The sequence below is a fragment of the Neolamprologus multifasciatus genome, chromosome 12 (assembly GCF_963576455.1).
Source record: "Neolamprologus multifasciatus chromosome 12, fNeoMul1.2, whole genome shotgun sequence".
In the NCBI taxonomy this organism is placed as follows: Eukaryota; Metazoa; Chordata; class Actinopteri; order Cichliformes; family Cichlidae; genus Neolamprologus; species Neolamprologus multifasciatus.
In genome coordinates this window covers 12602034-12614521 of record NC_140450.1, presented here as the reverse complement: position 1 = coordinate 12614521, position 12488 = coordinate 12602034, and the positions used below count along the sequence as shown (strand labels likewise).

General features: G+C 42.1%; 1 protein-coding gene across 5 annotated transcripts in view; it reads left to right on the top strand.

The window, feature by feature from the left end:
- The window catches only part of sema6a (sema domain, transmembrane domain (TM), and cytoplasmic domain, (semaphorin) 6A), a 102944-nt gene that overhangs the window by 12748 nt on the left and 77708 nt on the right, over positions 1-12488 (top strand). The window lies entirely within an intron of this gene.

The following is a 12488-nucleotide window of genomic DNA, read 5'->3' as shown; positions in this document are numbered from 1 at the left end:
CAATCCACTAAAAATTAATTAACAACTACAGTGATAGTCAATTAATCATTTGAGCCATTTAGTGCAACCATTGCTGCTTCCAGGATCTCACTTATGAGTAGGTGGGGTTTTTTTTGTCATGCACTGCTGAGTATTTGTTATAAATCAAACTATTCAACTAGAACACTGTGAGTTCTGGAAGAAGTTGTGTGTTTTTTACTGGTGACATGTGGAGAGTCCAGACCTCCCACCCCCCACCCCGAGACCCTGAAGTGGATAAACGGTTAGGAAAATAAATAGGTGTTCCTTTATTTAACTTCTTCTGATGACAATAAAATAATCTGTTATTAACAGAAACAATATGGTGAATCAAATTGTTTTCATCATAGAATTACATTAATCACTACATTGATTGAGATACTTTTTAAAAATATGTACTGGCCACTCATAGTACAGTGGTGTTATATAAAATATAATCAATCCAATGTTTTAGTCAGAGAGAGAGAGAGAGAGAGAGATAATAGCGAATCTCTCACACTTAACACAAATGCTAGATCTCTCTGGCTTGATTGTTTTTGGCAGCATCATTTCCTACAACTCAACTGGGAGCACTAAAACAAGGTATGGTACAATATTGCTGCATAATATAACACTTTGTCACGCCATCTGCTGTTTCCAATTTCTTTGAATTACAATATGTTCACGAATGCGAACATCAGAGTGAGGCCAAACTAAGAACACAGAGTCACGGTTTGTAACAGCGTGAGTATTTCTGCAATTACAATTTTTGGCAGTGTGGTGAATTTATCATTTCCCCCCCCCTTCTTTGTGATGTGGAGAAAAGACATGTCACTGTGATGTAAGTAGATCTGATTGCAGGGTGTGCTCTGCGTTTCCTGTTGAAGCATATTATAAATCTGGTTTGCTACGTTCAAGCAGAGAAGAACATTAAGTGTTCACTTGAACCCATCTGATTGTGCTCCTGCCCACCCACCCTGCAGCCCGAGGATGTAAGCTATAAGCTGTAGTGGTGGATCACAAAGAGCCATTGAACAAAACTTCCTCCCCTAACCAGATCAAATATATAGATAAGACAAACAAACTCGTGTCGGGTGCCCAGCCAATTCATCTGATATTTCCCCCGTCTCTGTTTCAGTCAGTATGGCTGCTCTTGAATGTAGCAGGTTTGTTGTGTTAGCCTTTAAGGTGTAGAGATGCACAGGAAAGTATCAGGTCACGAGAAAAGCAGATCTACCTGCCTGCAGGTAGATTGAGAAATATTACTCGCAAGTACAGTTTGTCCTTGTACACATACAGATATTTTGGCCTGGTAAAACAAGCCAGGAAAATTTAATGACACCTTTCATAACAAGTGCCGTACTGGAGTTGCATTGCAGTGCAATTGGACAATGAAAACGTATCAGTTTCATTCGTTTTTGTTCCCGTTGCTGTCTGCCTTGTTTGTGTCTCTTAAGCTACTGTCGTTGGCTCACAGTAGCGGCTCCGTTCTTGCTATTTACTCTCTACAAACCTGTTGTCAGTGCAACGCAAACTGTTGTGCATAAGGAATTTTCTCCAAGAAAAAGTCAGACTTCCACCGAGCTGCAGTAAACTGCAGTTTAAATTAGATCTGTGTTGTAGTGTGAACTTTTCTATTTTAGTTCTATTTTAGTTTGAAAATATCGAAAAAGGACGAGAACGTTTTCATCCTTCTTAAAGATGTCAGCTGTTGACATGCTGTACTCTTTGTGTGAGGAGGTGGACGAGGGGAAGAGAAATAGATCTGTCTTTGCTGGAGGTTGGCTTCTCAAGTGCACAGTATGGCACTCTCATAGTTGAAAGCGTGTGCATGTTTTTGTGTGAACATGTGTGCAAGTGTGTGTACATCAAAGTTTTCATTTCATGTTCCGTGTTCTCTGTACTTATGCCCATACCCTGCTGTGAGCTCGTGTGTACTTTACGTGTGCGCGTGAGTGTGTGTGTGAGTGAGCGTCTTTGCTGCTGACCCCTCATGAGCTGAATATTGCAATGCTGGGAAGGCAGAGCCAGGCAGACCAGGCTAGAGCACCAGAGGCGAAACAGGGCAGACAGCCTGCACACAGACCCTTCTTTATACCCCATTAATAACACAATTCTACGAAGGACAGCCTGAGGCCACAGAAGGTCTGTCAAGGTAGTTCATTGTGTGGTAGGAAGTGAGTTGTTCATATGGTAATAGCTGCTGAAGCGGGTCCCTTCAAAGCCCGTTTGTTTTACTGAAAGTTGTAGTCACTCACTGAGTGGGACTGGATGGAATGTGACAGGGTGCACTGCTGTTTAGTTACTGTAGCTTAATTGACCCTGAGAAAGGCGAGTGAAGGCGGAGGGAGAGGGTGGAGGAGGCTGGGAGAAGACTGAGTGCAGAAAGGAACAGAGGAAGAGGGAGGAGAAAGAAATGGACAGGGCAGTAGGGGGCAAAAACTGAGAACAGATAGAGAAAGGGAAAAAATGAAAAGAAACAGAAAGAGAGAAAGAAAGAATGCTACTTCTGCCATAATGAAGCTCTCCAATGGAATCTGTTTAGTCGACAGGAAAAGTCTTATTGGTGAACGCGCAAGTCCCTTTTTCTAATGAGCCGGCTTGTCTAGAATCATCATCTTTCTAATTATATACTTCATTCTTATTTATGGTTCAATTTATGGTTTGTCTATTTATCGGATGCTGATCCGCTGTTTCATTTTCTGGGTCAGGGAAAAGCTGAGTCTTGTCTTTTCTCATTAGGCTACATTAAGGAAACGGTCAAAAAGATGCTGTGCCCCTGCAGGGAAGCGGATGTGAACGCTTTTGCAAAACAGCAACATCGTCACCAATGTGAGATAATGCTAATGTCTACACCAGAAGTGAGAAAAGCCTTTATGTCTTTGAGTGGAAACTTGGCTCACACACAGCAATCAATATTAAGAAAAGTAGAAGGGACAAAAAAGTATAAAAACAACAGTTGATGCAATATATATATATATATATATATATATATATCCCTTCTCTCTCTATATATATATATATAGAATATATATATATTTATAGAGACAGAGAGTGAGAAGTACAGTGCTGCATGAGTAAAGCGCTGTTAGAGACATTGTGGTTCAAACAAGAGTGAAGATATGCTGCAAACTGCCATCAAGTTACCAGGTAAAAACATTCTCACCACAAACAGTCTCCTCAGTTTATCTTCTTCAGCTGAGGAAACCATTAATGAACAAAACATTGTAGCTTTAAAACAGAGCTAAGAACAAGAGAGGGTGAACATCTGCGGTGGATGTACGTATGTGTGCCTGTGCCACCGGATACTTCTCAAAGTGGTAATGGCCCATATCAGATTGCTTCAAATTTTCTTTTTTAAAAAAATCTGGAGTCATTAAAGTCCTTAAAAAAAAAGTTCATACCAAATGTGTTAATGTTATTCGAAAGTCTGCAGTTGAACTGTTGTCCCTTCAGAAGAGGAGTCTTTAATAATACAAAAAAAAGTCTTAAACTGTGTGTGTGTGTGTGTGTGTGTGTGTGTGTGTGTGTGTGTGTGTGTGTGTGTGCGTGCATGCACACGTGCGTGTGTGTTTGACTGTTTGACATTTGCCTGAAGCCATTACTAGGTAGGTCTAATCTGACAGATATGATGGATGATTACTCAGACACAGCACATGCTTTAACAGTACACACACGAACCTGTTGTGCATGAGCTACATTGTCTCTGGTTTTATACTCAAAACTCTAATTAGAAAAATAAAATAAAAAATATTGGCCAAGGCTCCAGACAGAGACAGAAAAAGTTAGAAAAAAGCTCCTGTCCCACTTTTCTATCTCCTCCATATAAAATCTGTCTTCTGTTTCTACTCTCCGGAGGTCATGAGCTAATCAAAAATGTACAGACCTCGGCAGACCTTGGTCAGCCTCTCCATTATTTGGGTTAAAGCTGAGCTCCAATCGGTAGAACTATTTTAAGGCATCGGCTGCTGCTCGCCCTGTACTTCCTATCTCTCCCTCTGTGGAAACACGGAGTCATTGATCTATTGCCTAGCAGCCCTCCTGCACTCCCCCACCTCTCAGTGAGAACCCACAAAGCAGCTTTCACCTTCATACCGGCTATACTGTAAGGTAATGAAATACCATTGTGGAAGAAGACCAGGTGAAAATGCTTTAAGTGACACCGTCACCTTTACATCACAAAGACCTGAGCCTCAGCAGAGGTTTCTGTTTTGTGTTTGGTACACCGCAACTGTGAATTGTAATTCATAAATTACAGACTCTGTGACACTTGCCCTGTGTAACATTTGAGAATATAAAAGTATTCCTCAGGTATGGGAACTGAAACAAAGATAAAATGCTGCCTGACTCTCCAGCCAAGCATTAAATAGCCTGGCGGAGCACTATTGCTGATGATGATGAACAAAGAGCCCATGCGCCTCACTTGGAGAGCGTTCTCTGTTTCTGTTTTGCTGTTCAGAGGGGAGCCTAGTTTTTTATTTATCTATGTATTTTTTATTAAATGACTTTTTGGAGAGGATCATTTAACTGAAGCATGACCTTGTACATTTTTTTATTCAATAAACCTCTACAGCATGTAAGATTTAAACTTCTTTCTATGGAAAATTTATGATGCAATTTCATGATGTTTTAGGAAAGACTGCTAAAGTGTCACTTAAGAGAATTTCAGAAAAATATCATCATTATGGTTCTGTTCATACCTAGCGTTATTATGGGTCTTGGAGGATTCAGTCAGTGGATAGCTCTAAGTAAGCTAAAATGCACAAATGCATGCAGGATGTATTGAGGATGCAATGAAATCCGATTGCTCAGACCAGGTGGAAGGCGTCCTGGATCTGGTCTGAGCAAGCTGGTCTTTCATTTTTAACTGGGAATGTTGACAACACATCCTTTTATGCCTCAATAAACCTATATCAAATAACAGAACATATCGATTTTATGTTGCAGTTAAGTAAAGTAAGTGAACATGTGTCTATATATTTAGTTACAGTGGATTGTGGGTCTTATTCCAATTGACTGGAGCAAGTCTAAATGATAATTTCAGGTTACAGGCATTTCCTAAGTGTGGCTATATAGTATGTATAGACAGATATTAGCTGAAAAAGAGAGCTTGTGTAACAAACAGCTACTTGAAGTCTTGTGCACAAGGCTCTCTTCTTGCAAACAGCTGAGCTAAGATGCATGTAAATGCATGACCACAGCCTATCACAATAATGCCTGACAGTTGGGACTTTTTTTGCCTTACTTTGATCAGATGGGAGGTCGCCGTAAAAGCTTAACCTGTCTTGGCTTGTCAGTACTCAGTTCATTGGACAGGAGGATGAGCAGCAGGAGAAAGGATTGCTGGAAAAAACTCATGTCCATAAATATCTCACATTCATCCTTCTCTTTTCCTCCGGTCTCTCTCTGTTTCTCCCTTCTTTTGTGTTATGTTCTCTTAGCTCTCTGCCAATGGCCAGTCTAAAAAAGGTGAGAACAGAAAATGGCACGTTTAAATCTGTGTGTGTATGTATGTGTGCGTGTTCGTTAATTAGACTGTCTGCTTGCTTCTTGGGCGCCTTATCTCTTAGAGAAAAAGTCAATGCATTCAAACTGTTTTTCAAAAGGATGAGGAGATGAATGTTAGCGTAGTTAAGAGGTGTGGGGTTTTAAGTTCAGACAAAAATCTCTTGAGTCTGTGTCTGAATAATTTTTGTATCGAGATCATTTTGACTTACAATTTTGACTCATGAAAGCCTTTATTTCATCTATAAGCAGGAAGAAATTAGCCTTTCCTGCAAATTAAGGCCCCCCCTTAAAAGCTAATCCATCTCCGATAAGCACTTGAGGGAGGGGCTCGTAACAGTGATAATGCAACTATTGAGACATCTCGTCACCGTGACTTGTGTTACGGTTCACCAGCAATCACTGTGTTCATTCAAAGGCTCACCCTGCTCCTACTCAGTCACCACTTTAGTTTACATAGCTTGTCCAGCCGTGTTGGGTTCCTGTTGCAGACTCTCCTGCTATGTCTTTGTTTGTTTTGGTAATGGATTCCAAGTTGGTATTGTTGCTTATGTCACTTGGTGATTGATGGGAAAAATTCACCTTCTCTTAACCCCCCCTTCACCTCCCAAAAGCCATCCTTGTGTGCCTTGCGGGGTGAACACACAGTGCGTTCCATCGCATTCTTCTGACAAACTGACTCGCTGGCATCCGGATGCTCGCTTTTTGGACCAGCGAGCCGTGTCTTTAAATCAAGAAGGCTCTTCTGAAAACAAGGTGGAATCTGTGTGGCTGTGACAGTGTAACTTCCAAAGCGAAGGCTGAGATTATATGCGTGGACGGTTTGGAGGTCTTTCTATTCATCGCCCTTGTCGCCCCATGGGGAAGGACTAATTGGTGGCCCCAAAGAGCCCCCTGTTTTGTCCCCGCTGCTCACAAAGGGATCTGGGTGCGGTCGCGTAGAGGATGGGGGTGGAGGGATGTAGCAATGGCGATGGAGAGAAGAGCAGGTTTCCCATAGAATAGTTGGCTGAGATGAACTTGAGCTGGGGAGGAGGAGGGGAGGGGGCCCTCACACCACTGGGTTTGCAAGGGGACATGACACACTCGTTCACTCACCCACTCACTCATTCACACGCTCACACATATACACCCTCAGTGGGGGATTCTGGTGCCAGTTGCTGGCCTTCTAGTCTACAAATGATCCTAGGCTGACCCACATAGTCAGCCATGTGTGAGGCTTCCCTTTATCCCGAAGCCCAGTTGAAACACTGAGTTATGGGTGTTTTCTGGTGCTCCCTGCCTTCTCGGCTGGGACTGCACAGGGGCCCCATGTGGGACGACATTGTTCACCCCGACCCAAGGACAATGAAGCTGTTGGCTGGGCTGAGAGAGAGAGAGAGAGAGAGAAAGGGAGGGGAAAAAGATGGGTAGAAGGGAAAAAGAAAGGAGACAGAGTGAAATAGATTGCGATGGACAGCCAATAGCTGGAAAGAGAAAGAGTGGATGAGAGGCTCAAATGGAAAGATAGGAGGTATAGAAAATGATTGGGGGGAGAGATTACACCTTTGGTAACAGAAGAAGAAGAGATACGAAGGCAGTAAGACAGATGGTGAGATTGACAGCGAGCTAAAGACTGAGCCAGTATGAGAAAGTATTGATTGCAGCGTGTGCTGGGTGTCTTCAGCTGTCGTGGCTGCTCCAGAGCGAGGTCGTTAGTGTCTGTGAAGCATGGAGCCACGGACATTAGTGGCTCTTTAACAAACTCTGTATTGATTGGGACTTAGAGGAAGACTTACATGTATACCAAGGGATAATGTCCTGTATGTAATTAGCACCAAGGCTGTGACGGTGACATTGCACAGGATGTAAAGAGGGAAACCTTCAGTTGCAAGAAGAAAAATGCACTTTTTAAAAAAAAGTAAAATCTTCATTTGATCATTTCTCATCTAGCAATTTTATGAGGCTTTTAGCCTTTTCACCTTCACCAATAGTCAATCTATATTCATGCATTTATGCTGCTAAAAGCAGCTGATGAAGCTAATGCCAATAGTTTATCTTAAAGGCATAAAAATGATAAATCAGAGAACTGGAGCTACAAAGGTTTCAAGGATCATTTAATTTGTTCCTATTCCCTTCTCACCACCATAATTTCTCCCTCTCCAATTGAACATGATTTGTGGCTGGACTCGGCTCTCAAAAGAGGGCAATTTAATTGACAAATGACTTTGAAGCTAATCCAGTGATTGAGGTGACTGAGAGAAAGTGTTGACTGATATGCAGCGCAGCAGGTCAAGCACACACAATTAAAAAGTGTATATTTAACTGATTCTGTTGCTGTTTTTTTCACGTGTGCTCGCCTGATATTACACTGTTGCTTGTTCCACTAGGATGAAATTCTTTTTCTTTTCAAATATCATACAATGTGTGGGAGTCATCTATGTTATGTGTAGCACATATACATATATATGTGTCTGCTTGTCAACACAGACCCACACATCCATGCACCCTTGCTGAGTACGATGTTTACATTACCCGAGACAAGCAGATTCATCTGTGAGACGTCTCTTTCTTGAAGTAGTTCCTCTGAGCTATTTGTTTTGACATTTCGCAGCATTGGCATCCATAGGTACAGTTGAAAGATGGTGCTGAATAGGATGATAAAAGCTGCAGTACAACAGGCAGCTGATGTATGTCACCTGTCATGTTTTAGGCGCATCTGGGAAGATTAAACACTTGTTCATGTGGGACAGTAAAGAGTCTGTGGACATTTTAGTCTGCATCTTTGCAAAGAGTTTGGCCTCAAAGGCTTTGTTGCAGTTAATTGCTTGTAGCATTAAAGAATGTACGGCAAAGTACTGATTTCAAGGCTTTTCGTGTGCTTCAGTCAGTGGCACTTCTGCGTTGCCTCATTTAAGTTCTTATCCTCAGCTCATATTCCAGCTTCTCCTCAGTTTACCACATAACATAAATAAAAACAAAGGACTTGACGGTTTCTCTCACTGTGTGCGTGTGTGTGCTTGCACGTGTGAGCGGTGTCACTGATTAATGATCTTCATATGCATCTTTCAGCACACATACACGCACACCAAACCAGTAGCTCATGATCAAAAGCTTAGACTTAAGTGCTGTGTGTACGCAGCATGCTCGCTTCTGGAACCCATTTTAGAGTGGGGTAAAACCACATGAAAGGTCTGCCCCTATCCTCAGACCCTTATCCCCATCCCTCCATTTTTTAAATCCCTACCTCCTTCCTTCCATTGCTGTTAGAAGATTAGACAACTTCACTGGATCTTATAATCAGAGATGTCAACCACAGATTAAAATACCCAACCGAATGCATTTTGATAGCTCCCAAAAAGAAGGAGACATATGCAGGTCATTACGCTTTTTCCTCAAAGACAGCTGCTGCCTCTGGATCTCAGGACTCCCTGAAAGTCTCTGGCATAAATGGAAGGTAATTACCATATCAGAGATCAAGACTCTGGGCTCTGACACCACTTTTTCAATTACTCAGAAAGGTTGTTAAGATGCAAATTCAACAAAATGGCTCAACCCCCCAGAGAGGGATACAGTTTCACACCCAAAGCTGCTTCTTAAGTTTCTTAGCTCATCACATTTTGACAGACAAAGAGAAAGATAGAGGCAGAGATAGACTCTGGGTGGGGTGATGCAGGCGATCTATAATTCATTCAGTTTGTTAGCATGACAACGCAACGTCTGTCATCTGCATACAAACTTAATCTTAATTGTGCTCTCTTGGCAGCGGGTCTTCATTTTAAAGCATGAAAAATCACCGCATTCAAACTCGATTCGGGTCTAACTTTGTGATGACACTGTGGGCGGGGGAGAGGAGAATATGGTTTTTCACATTAAATATACACGAGAAAGTTTGGCTGTCCTTAAACCGAGGTCTGCATTTCCCCCTTAAAACTTTGCAAGTGTCTCCATGCCATTGCATATGGAGGCAACTCATTCCGACTATCCGTTTGTTTGCTTTTCAGAGTTCTAATATTTGGTTTTCTTGGATTATGTCTTGCAATGCAGATGAATTATGCAGCAGCAATGTGCAGTATAGTACATCTCTTGCTATAGTTATGCAAATCTGGGATTCTGCCCTTAGCGCAAGCTCAGAGGAAATGATTTGCATTATATGTAAGGTGGATTTTGGAAAGATAATAAACAAAGTGGACTTAGTCATGACAAACTGGATGTGGACAAAATAAAAAAAAAATGTCCACATTGGATAGAATGAAATAACAAAAAAATCTCTTGTTTTGTTTGTTAAAGCTGAGCATGTAACTCACTTGTTATAAATAACATAGCTTCTGTACAGTTTCCTTGCACTGACTAAAACATAAAGAAATCCAAAGAATATTTTATTTTGTATGGCCTGTTAGGAAATTGGCTCTAGGTGTAAAATTGAATGTGAATGGTTGTCTATGCGTCAGAGTTAGAGTACCCTTCCTCTCGCCCTGTGACACCTGGGATGGGCTCCAGCCCATTCCTAACCCTGAACTTGATAAGTGGAAGAAGATGGAATGATGGCTGTTTACTTCTTATGAGTCCATTTTGATTAAATATCTCCACAACAAGAAGATCTGAGGGTTTACCAGTGGGAACCAACAGAAACTGTAATTTTGAAGTTGTCGAAAATTTGTTTTCGCTAACCGCCTGCCTGACGGTCTAGGCGACTGACCAACATTTGGCGTCCTTACAAACCCAATGCTCTTGCTACCACTGGGCTAGCAAGATCTGACTGATATGAACACTGAGTGAAACTGGCATACCCTGTGTTTGTGCTAATTTCACAGTTTCAAGGCACTGAAAAAGAAGAAGAAAAAAATCAAGACCTTTTTAGAAAATGTTTTTGAGAGGACTAGATGGTGCATCTTTATTGAACTTTAAGAGGTTTTTTTTCCTCTTTTTTTTTCCGCTAAAGCTACCAGTGGAATAAAACCAGATATAAGAATGATCATGGCTGTACAGGGAGACTTAGAGGAAATTATCAGAAGAAGTTACTAAAAGATTTGGCAGACCACTCTGGTTGGACTGGTGCTGCCAGGAATGCTGGGAACACTCTATATATCTATGTGTGTGTGTGTGTGTGTGTGTATGTGTTCATGGGTGTACATTTGAGTGCCAGGGCCTGGAGGAGGGAAGTCTCTCGCTGAGGTCATGCCATGTAAGCCTCTCCTCTGGGGCCCACCCTGCCTGGCAGCCACACACACACAGTGGAGCTCCACACGGAGACTTGAGGAGGCTCCGCAGCTTTGTGCTATGAATGGCTCTCTGTTGACTCTGTGTTTCCCTCATCATGATGGCCTCATTATGACGGACCTGAATTGTGTTGGCATGGATGTGTGTGTACGTGTGTGTTTTTGAGTAAAATGAAAAAAGGAGGAGAAAAATGAGAAGAAGATTGACAGATCCAGTGACACAAAGGCCTTGATGTGCGTTCATGTGCAGCATGTTCATTCAGTGTGTGCATCTGTGTGTGTGTGTGTGTGTGTGTGTGCTCAGGGGGTATTCACATTTACTAGAGTGCTGGAGTGTATCAACAGGATGTTTCTTCTCGGTGAATACTTTTGGTAGGATGTCTTTATATAGTGAAAGAACAGGACTCCTACAGTTTCAAGGGAAGCATTGAGGGGCTTATGTAATAATTCATTAAACTACATATTATACATCAAGTTTGCTTTCTATTGTTGCTCCTGTGCCTTGTGTTTCCCTTGACAGTCTACGCAGAGGATTCATGCATTATGCAGATCACACAGGGGGACTGGTTTGCTGTGAAAGGGGAGAAAGAAAAACATAACTCCATTGCGAATTATTACAATACATACACTCAACAACACTTATATTTCAAGAAAGAAAAGGCATGAGAAATGTAATAATTGGAGTGAAGTTCTTTTTACTTCTCCCTTGCCACATGCAGTTTTTTATACAATAAAAAGACTTTGGTGGCAAGAGGGGATTTATTTGTATTTCCATGCCAGGCTTTTCAGTGCCAGTCTTTGTTTTCCTTTAAGTAAACAGGAGTATATCCCATGAGCAGTGCCCTCACTTCTACTTTCAAAATCCCCCCTCGCCTCCGCCTTCTATAGCCTAGCACTTATCTCTTCACTCCCTTGTGTAAATTATTTGTAGTGCCTCATCTCCTTACCCCTGATCATTCTCCACACATTCATAAGAAACCCTTATATTTACACCCAAGTCTGCTCCTGCGTGCCCTACTTTCTCCTCCCTCTTCTCTCAAGTCGTCTCATCCCACGTGTACTCCCCTTTTTCTCATTGCACATTTGTGCTGCTCCCCATGGACAGAGCCCTCCCCGTGGCCCTTCACCCAACCCAATTCACACATTGGTGGCATTGCAGCGGCATAATAACATTTAATCGGCACAGTCTTCCCTGTGCACCCGGTGCTTTCATGATGGCCTTGGCTCCACTCCTGAAACAGGCATTTCTGATTGTCGCTCTGAGTGAGCATATGCCTGTATCCTACTTGATTAAAAGAAAGCCTGTGCACATGAGAAAGGAGTGTGGGGTGAGAAAGATGAAGACAGAAAGTGAGCAAAAGATGCTACAGGGCTAAAGTAGGGAAAGGAGAAGTAAACAAAGAGAAGGGGGACCGTAATCTTACACAGAGTTTCAGAACGTGGGCGAGCCAGCAGTAGACGTCACCTTTGCTTTTAAAATAGTTAATCTGCTCCCAGAGGGACAATGACTGCTTTAAGTCCCCCTCCCTTCTCCCTCTCTCTTTTCTAAGTCCCTCCCCAGAGCTAAACCCCTCGGTGGCACATTGCACGGATTAGCTTGTGTTGTTGTTGCATCTCTTTAGCTCTAGTCTATAGCACCAGCTATAGATGCAAACACAGCAGTTAAACTTTTTAAACTGGCAAATCCACACACAGGAGTTTATAATTGTGGATAGAAGGGGCTGGCAATTTTGTAATCTGAAGGCGTATCGGGTGTTAATACACAGAGTAAAAAAAGACATGAAGAGT